We start from the raw sequence: 8,888 nt of genomic DNA on the forward strand, positions 1-8,888 counted from the left end.
TCTTCGCAGCGAACACGTGCACGGAGGTTTCTGCCTGTTCGCCTCATCGGTAGAACCAACAAGGGCACCATCCTCCCGCTGGATTTTCCAGTTTAGGTGACTGGGTGTGCCCTCGAGTGTTCTTTCTTAGCAGCGAACACAGAAAACCTTCGATGCACGGCCTAGTTAGGTTTAGTTTCTTTGCAAAATTTTATATTTGTGTCCACGATGGTTCGAACTATGTATTAGTTTGTGGAAAACCCATGTTCCTAACTGTGTTTTCGTGTAAACCACGTTCCCAATTATGTATTAGTTTGTGAAAATCTCTACTACTTAAAAAGACTAAATTGGTTCCTTATTCTGCCTCCATAATACGTTTCGTAGTTCTGGTCGTCCCACCTACCTACGTCCATCGATGGCTAAACGCAAACATCCCACTGCTCGCTAGCGCCCAAATGGGCCAAGCCCAACAGATCCACCGAAGTCGTCCCAACCTTCCCCTCCTCCACCCCGCCGCCGTCGTCGCCGTCGCCCCGGCGCGTCGTTCGAGGACCTGGCGGCCGTCGCGAAGCAGCAGCCCGCGGCGATGGCGGCGGGGGACTTCTCCCGCGCCTGCTCCCACGTCTCCGTCCTCTTCGGCTGCCTCGGCATCGCCTTCAAGTTCACCGAGATGGACTACGTCGCCAAGGCAAGCCCACCGCTCCTCCCCGCTCTCTGCTCTATCTATAAGCTTTCGGCTCCTGTACTGGCGCTTCCCGGTTCTCCCCGGATCGAGCTCGCCGCTGCTTAGGGTGGGTTAGACTACTTCGTTGTGCTTCTCTGGGATAACGTAATTGGGGCGATTCCCGGAAATTTTGCTACAGTTGTTTAGAGCTGCGAGGTTGGGGGCGAAATGATCTCGAGTTCTCGACTGGGTCAAGGCAACAGGGCTGCCGTGTTGATTTTGTTTCATACAGATACAGTGCATACCTGGTAATTTAGTTGTGGAGATCCCTAAACTTTAGTAGTTTGAGGTTACTAGAAGGTCTGGGTAAAATGGTCTCAATCATATAATTTCAGCAACCATTGTGCGAACATCAGGATCAGATACCCTGCTATGCTTGTTACCACGATGTTTGCTTGAGGTGTTAGAAACTCGTATGTATGTCTGTACTCATAAGAGCCTCTAGAATAACAACTTGATAAGAGGAATTAGAAATACCTAATTTCTCATCTATAATAATCAAGTCAGTTGAATAACTTATTTTGTTTCCCACAATGTTTGCAACTTTATTCTTTGGAGGAGCTCACCTTCCTGGTCTAAAACATGTTCTTGTGCAGTTCGCGATGGTGCTCTGTCCAGTTTGAGGTGAGACTCACTGGCTGGAGTGTTGACGGAAATCTCTATGGGAAGCACACTTGGGTTATTTGATCAGTTCGCCAATAGCGGGGAAACAAAATGCCTCCGCCAGACAGGTCCAAATAATGACACCTCAAAAGATACGGTTAGTTGGCTCCAAAAAAATGATCTTAGTTAGGTTTGCATTGCATGTGAAGTGAATTGGCAAGATAATTGTTCAAATCTCCAGATCAGGATTGAAATAAAAGTTAGAAACTATGCTTAACGTATCATGAAAGTTTAGGAATCTTTTTGTCAAATCAAAAGCAGAGACCAAGGGTGATTTCTCAGTTCAGCTAAATAGTGTCACCTAAAAAAATGCAGAATCAGATAATGCATTCTGCTACTTTGACTTGGTTCAGTATGCGATTCCATCATCCTTAAATTATGTCAAAGAGATCGAATTAAGGTCAGATGATATCCCTATTTGTTGGAACTGATGTGTTTGATTCCAGTTAGCTTTCTCTCATTGGGAGGTTATATTGTGTTTCCCTTTACTCATTGGGAGGTTATATTGTGCCTCTTTAAAACTCTAAGAAATTATTCTCTATGGCTGGCAGTCTCAATGAACATAATACAAGATACAATACTACCGAGAGGTTGCTCGCATTGTCCATGATCACCACCCCACATAGAGAAGTTGGAAACTTGGAATGACAAGCCAACTTTGCAGCACACGGAAACTATTACTCAGGTCAAATACTCAAATTTCATCTAATTTTAACTGCTTAGTTTGTTGGGTGTACCATTTCCTCATTCTATTTTCATGGTGTTTACTGTGTGTCATCCTTCAGTTCATTATGTGGATGCCAAAGGATCAGGAAGGAGCATGTTATTGAAACATCGAGCAGTGACTTTCATCATCAAGGCTGCAATGCTGAAGGCACTCAACTCAAAATGGCAGTGGGAAGGAATGTGTGGAGGACGTTGAGGGACTGACAGGTGGCTTTATATGCGTTCATAGTTTTCATGACGATCAAGGTGATGCCCTTGTATGTCTACGTGGTAAGATATTACATTGGGCTTGTTACTGTTTTTAGTGGTATCAGTGGGCTTGTATTGCTATGTATTGGGTCAGTTAAGAGTCTTTCATTACCTAAAATGTTCTTCTGATCTGGATTACTCTTAAATCTAGAAATGGCTACTTTCAAATTTTAACTGTCCTAATGATTTAATCCTATTAAGTGTCCCAAATACATGGTTTTTATAATTTCCTTCTAAAACCGTTTTGATAATAGATTGACCTCCACATGTGAGAGGATCAAAATTTCACGTAATATCATAAAGGCTGGGCTCACAATAGGTAAGCTTTTAATTAGTCTTTTGTGATGATTCTTTCATGTTCAATGTAGATATTTGGTGCCTATGTTTTCAAAGGTTGGACTATTAATATTTTTCAATGATGGTGCATGCCAGCCAAGTTTAGTTTAAGCAAGTAAATGTATGTTTGAATATTGACAGTGCAATGGTTGATTATTTACCAACTGAATTTCTATTTTTCACCATGGTGGGATTTTGTGACACAGCATATGCATTTGTGTATGTTCTTGTGGAAAAACTAGATGACTGCAATGAGATACAGTTAAGTTCTAATTGCTAGAAAACCCGACAGGTTGATTGACAGGCTAATTTGCAAAACAGAAGTTTCTGCTATCAATGCTAATTTGCTAATTTGTATAGTAGTTAAGTAGATCATTACTGTGATACCAGCTCTATCCATTTCCGTTTGGGACATAAAATACCTTTGGGGCTCTGAACTGGCTCACTGTCGAGTAAAACTAATAACAATAACCTTGGATAAATATGATTAACTGATATTTTCTCGACACGGTAATATGAGAGTACCATAGTCATCACCCATCATTATGGGCTTCACTCTTTTATTTTGCGAACTCTGCAGACTGTCGTTATATTGCAAGGTAGTGAGGATACAAGCTATGGTTGTAGTCACAAAATGAATGATCATGGTCAAGAGTCACAAAACTCTATTATACTGTCATTTTGATGGTGGATAACGCACCATCTAGATCTAGAGCAGCTGGTCAAGGAAGCCACAGAGCTAGGAGTTTAAGAAGTTGAGAAGACTTTCGTTTATTGAAAATGATTACTCACGTATGTATATTGTCATAATAACTAATTTTATGTTAAAAATTAGGCTGCTCAGGCCCATGGCAATTAATCTGCATTCTGCAATAGAACTTGCTGGTGTCTGTTTTTTTGCCTTTTCCCTTCAAACGACTTAGGCCCCAGAATGTGACAATATCCACTGGTATATCTGTTTACTATTTTCGTAGTCAATATATCTTTTTTACCTTTTTATTTTGAACCCTGCTTGCCTCCCATTGTGATTTGTAGCATGAAGGATGAGATTGACCAGCACTACGTAAGCAACATTATTGTTCGGATATATAGGTTGCGAATGACAGTGCTATAATTTTAAAATAACATCTCAAATGACAGCAGATAATCTGCACTGAAGAGGGTGCCCAAACTGCGGGTCCTGTCAGCTATGTCACGCAGCCCCTGAGACAAATACTGATCTCTTTGTCCACTACAGTTTCACCTCCCAGGTCTGGCAACTAATCAGAGCATGGTCAGCGGCAGATTTTCCTATTCCAGGCTCTTACTTTCTCTCAACAGAAGATTGGTGGACAAAAGTCAGGAAGAGGGTGCCGAAGATCAACACTCAACATGTGTGATTTTGACACAATTTCTATACTGGTACACTGGAAGATTTGGAAGGAGAGTAATTCTAGAAGTTCTGAGGAGAGTAATTCTAGAAGTTCTGAGAACTTACAACATTAGGCAGAGGATGTCTTTGTCGCGTTTAGGGAGGAGATAGCTATGTGGCGATCGGCTGGAAGAGTGAGTTCTCTCTAGCTGACCTGCCGGTGCGTGGAGTTAAGGCATACTGTGCTCTTTGTCGATCCAGCGCATATCTATCATCTACTCCTTGTTTTGCTCCACCTCGGAGCTGTTGTAACACCTCTATACTCTCCTTAAACTTAATAAAGTTCGTCCTATGGCCTTTCAACATACATGTAGCATGGCATTTCATACCGAGGAACTTAATACCATCCAGGTTGATGTTGTATCAATGCACCTTCATATTGGGCATTTGCACTCTTGTGACAAGATGTGAATTTAGCAATTACGTCAGTCATACCCCACCAGCCAGAGTAGGTCTTGCCTGTTGCCGAGGAGGCTCAGTCTCCCGTTTCGAGAATGTAGCCCCATCTACCTGGACATGGTGTTTTGGCTCATAGGTGTAGATGCACCTATTATGAAAAATGCATTTTAAATTTATTTTGAAATGTTTAATTTTTTTGAAATAAAATCCTTGGTTGACAATTTTGACGGCCCAACCGCGAAAGAGTAACAAGAAGACCTAAAACTTGGAACCACGGAGATGCACAGCAATGCTATCTTATTACTGCGTTCGATTTTATCATGTTGTAGTTGAAAGGATCGTATGCCGCACCTAGAGGGGGGGGGGGGGGGTGAATAGGTGCTAACCAATTTTTAGTTCTTTTTCAATTTAGGCTTGACACAAAGGTAAATTCTCTAGATATGCAACTAAGTGAATTTACCTATATGACAAGGTTATCAACTAAGCAAGATATAGCTACGCAATATATAGGAGATAGAATGGGATAGAGGTAACCGAGAGTGGAGCACGCGATGACACGGAGATGATTCCCGTAGTTCCCTTCCTTTGCAAGAAGGTACATCTACGTTTGGAGGAGTGTGGTTGCTACGCAAGCCAAACCAACAGCCACGAAGGCTTCACTCAGATCTCCTGTGAGCAACGCCACGAAGGCCTAGCCCACTTCCACTAAGGGATTTCCTTGAGGCAGAAACCGGGCCTTTACAATGTTCTTGGGGCACACATCCACAACCGAATTGGAGGCTCCCAAATCTGTAACAACACAACAATCAACAACAACACATCAACACAAATCAACCAGGGAACCAAATAGGAACACTAGCATGAGATCCCTCAAACAAATGAGGGGGAAATGAAAATCGCTTCGGTGAGGATGTAGATCGGTGGCTTCTCTTTCGAATCTCCAAAGATCAAGAGCTTTGGTTGGGGGAGGAACGAGATCTTGCAAATCTTGTGTTCTTGAGGTGGCTCTAACGGAGGTGAAGCTTGGCAGATTTCTTGTGCAATGATTGAGCAAAGGGGGAAGGAAGAAGAAGAGGGGTATAAATACCCCTCCTCAAAATCCAGCCGTTGAGCCTTCCGGGGGACCGGATAATCCGGCCTAAGTAAGGGCCGGATAATCCGCCCCGGATAATCCGGCCTCAAGCACAAAACTGGGACAATGTCCAGCCAAATGTCCGGCCTCACATCAGACTAGCTTTTCTTCAGGTCCTTAGCCATTTTTCGAGGGGCCGGATATTTCCGAAATGTCCGGCCCGGATAATCTGGCCCTGGGACAAAACCGGGCAAATGTCCGGCCCCTATACTGAGCTGCAATTCCTCAGGTCCTTAGCCGAAAAACTGGGGCCGGATATTTTGGAAATATCGGGCCCGGATTATCCGGCCTGATGAACTTTTTGCTGAATCTTTTTGACAGTACTGACCACATCCAACACACATACAAATGTATCTATAAAATCCCTGTACCACTTAATCAAACATTAGTGTATCACGTATATTGACATCAAACACTCAAAACATAATATGAGAGATGTTCTTTCAGTAGTACATTATGATATCCCTGATTTGTTTTTAATTTTTATAGTAAGTTGTGAATTGAGAAATAAAATTTGAAGATCCGTGGCAACGCACGGGCATTTGTACTGGTTGAAATAAAAATACCAAAAAAAATTATTTTAAATGTTTGGGGGAGGCGTTTGGGGGACGCTGCTGGGGAGCGACGTCCCCCAAAGACGGCACGAACAAAACACGTCCCCCAAATGCTCAATCCGGCGCGGTTTGAGGGACGCTTTGGGGGACGCGGCTGGAGATGCTCTTACTTGTTATGTGTTGTAGGTACAAGCCTTAATCGTAGAGCCTTTTTACGGTAGGGACTGGATAATACTAACCGTCTAATTAGCAGATCCGATGGTTAAGTTTAATCAATACTAGTTGTTTTCAGGAGCAGTATTTTTCCAACTAAGAGCGGATTTGGCAGGTGCAGAACACGTAGACCCATCTAATAAAGAAAAAAAAGTCCTTTACTTAACATTCCTTACAACAGCTTTTCCTTTTAGGTAACCTTATAATACTTTTTTTTTATTTTATTCCTTTACAGACAACCCGTGTATGTGGCTAGAGAATTTGAATCTCCTTACGGTTCATAGAGAGAAAAAAACTTATATCAACAACAGGAGTGGAGAAAAGTATAAATATAGTGCCCAAATCTTGATGGAGAACTTGGTCATATTTAAGAAATGGTTCATATGAGTCTAAAAAAATAATCAAAATGATAATAATTTTCCCACATAGTGAAACAGCGTACTGCTTTCTTTTAGAGCAAAATTTTATATTTTGTTATATTTTCCAAACTTGAATAAAGTTTAGCTAAAATTTAAACCTAAACTAAACTAAAGCCCGTTATTGCGGGTAAAAGAACAAGCTATAGCCAACTTCTCCTCCCCCATCCTTGAGTCCGCTAGGGCCGGTGTTTGTGCCTCCGCTGCCTCCTCCTGAGTAGCTGCCGCCGTCCTGAGGACTTAGTTACCCTTCTCCCGCGTCGACCATGCATTGCCGACAGAAAATGGTTCCATCATCACTCTCAGGTGGTTGCGCGATTCTTCGAGGGCGAGTGTGAGCCCTGGTTATCACTAGGGTCATCGGTGGCACTCAGCAGTGCCTGCCTCCGGGAGTCCATCGGTGAAAAAGGGTGGGGTGTGCAGAGCTGGAGACAAGTAAGTGTCACCAGGGACGACGATGTCGTCCTCCTCGAAGTCCATCGTGTCGGTGCATGAGGTGGCGAGGGCAATGGAGGAGGCAGATGCTCTCTACTGCCCTAGATGTGGGAAATGACAACGTTGAATCGTGCGTCCAGAAACACCCCACTAGAGTTCGCCATACTCATGGTTCTTGTTCTTCAGGAGACTGGGTTGCCATCCTGGCGGACGAGCTCTAGAGCCCGCCGTATGTAGAAGACGGACTATCATTTCACCATGTACGTGGCATACCACAAAGAGCGGGGTGCTCCATGTCCATTAGTGCCTCCTCTCAGTGATGGTAGAGCATCAACACCTCGTCGACCATCAAATTACAGTCCGAAGATATTCGTCTGTGCCACCGCTTCAGCGGCAACTTCCATTACTGCCCAGAGACATTGTCGGCCTCGTTAGTGTTCACGCCGGTGATTTGAGTGAGTGAGGTTGTAGGCTGTGGGAATGTGAGTGAGAGGAGGCCGCGTCATAGCCTATTTAAACGACGGAGGTACGCAAAGCAGCCGCTGCAACATCGATGGCAGGATGCCTCGCCTGCCACCGCATGCGAAACCGCCGCTACATTCATCTAAGTTGAATGTTTGGTTGGCATGTATTAAATTAGGCCGGACAACTCTATGCCAATGATATAGTTGGTCCGCCTATCGGTAAACGACATGGCATCGGCATCGTCTTATGTTCAGTGCTCCTGCAACACCAGATTCGGGCCACGGGCTGGTATGCTTTTAGGACCAAGAAAAAATATTTCGTACAGAGATAAATTTTGGCACCCACCGAAATTTCCGAAATTACTATAATTGCGAAAATCATTTTAGATTTTGGTATTTTTAATTCAAATAGATTTTTTCTAAAATTACGTGAAATCTTCTCAAAGTTTTCTCAAGAAAGATGTGCTTAATTTCAGTCGCATCCTTAGAGTATCTACCTAAAAACCTAGTAAGAAAATAATAATAATGTGAGACTACATGTTCATGTTTCGCTGAACCGAGGCTCAGAACAGGAAACAACCATGCACCCAAAAGTGGTCACATATTTTTTGCCCATGTGTTAGGCGTCAGTGTGTCAAAATATTGTGGACAATAAAAAATAGTCATGAACTTAATAGTGTCACACGCAAGCTCTGTAAGTAGCGTTTGTATATCAAATCTTGATGTGACACAATTGCATTTGGATGTTAACAAATCAATGCAAATCTGTGTCATGATTTTCTTACCTTATACATGATCCAAAATACTACTAGTCCTATGGACTAGTAAATTGTACCGTAAGAGACCTCTAATCGTAGGATGCCAGAGTAAATAAAGTAAAAATAAAATAAAATAATAAAGCATATCGAAAAAAAAGCAAAAAAAATCAAAAACAAGAAATCCCCTTTCGAGGAAAAACAAATATAGTCACACAGTTAGAATTGTGCTACTATATATGCAATGTGCACATGAGGAGACCATTATCTAATCTTTACATTTGCTTCTTCATGTTGGGACTACGAGTGCCCCACAAAAACACTGAAATATGTGTTTTATGGAAGCCTTTGAGGAGATGTACATTTCACAGCTGCACGATCTAAATCAATGGCCATTCCCTGAATTTGCTAGGGATGAGAAAGAAATGTCAT

General features: G+C 42.7%; 1 long non-coding RNA gene across 5 annotated transcripts; it reads left to right on the forward strand.

Moving 5' to 3' along the window:
- Positions 1-385: 385 nt before the first annotated feature.
- On the forward strand, positions 386-4,395 carry LOC127334058 (uncharacterized). Of its 5 annotated transcripts, XR_011752210.1 has the most exons (6): positions 387-667; positions 1,300-1,463; positions 1,918-2,051; positions 2,152-2,362; positions 2,596-2,660; positions 3,258-4,395. It is a non-coding gene; the product is annotated as an uncharacterized lncRNA (long non-coding RNA). The 5 variants fall into 5 exon arrangements; XR_011752209.1 differs by having other exon boundaries at positions 386-667; positions 2,152-2,660; XR_007871916.2 differs by having other exon boundaries at positions 389-667; positions 2,596-4,395.
- Positions 4,396-8,888: the final 4,493 nt, after the last annotated feature.

The sequence above is a fragment of the Lolium perenne genome, chromosome 2, assembly GCF_019359855.2.
Source record: "Lolium perenne isolate Kyuss_39 chromosome 2, Kyuss_2.0, whole genome shotgun sequence".
NCBI classification, from domain to species: domain Eukaryota; kingdom Viridiplantae; phylum Streptophyta; class Magnoliopsida; order Poales; family Poaceae; genus Lolium; species Lolium perenne.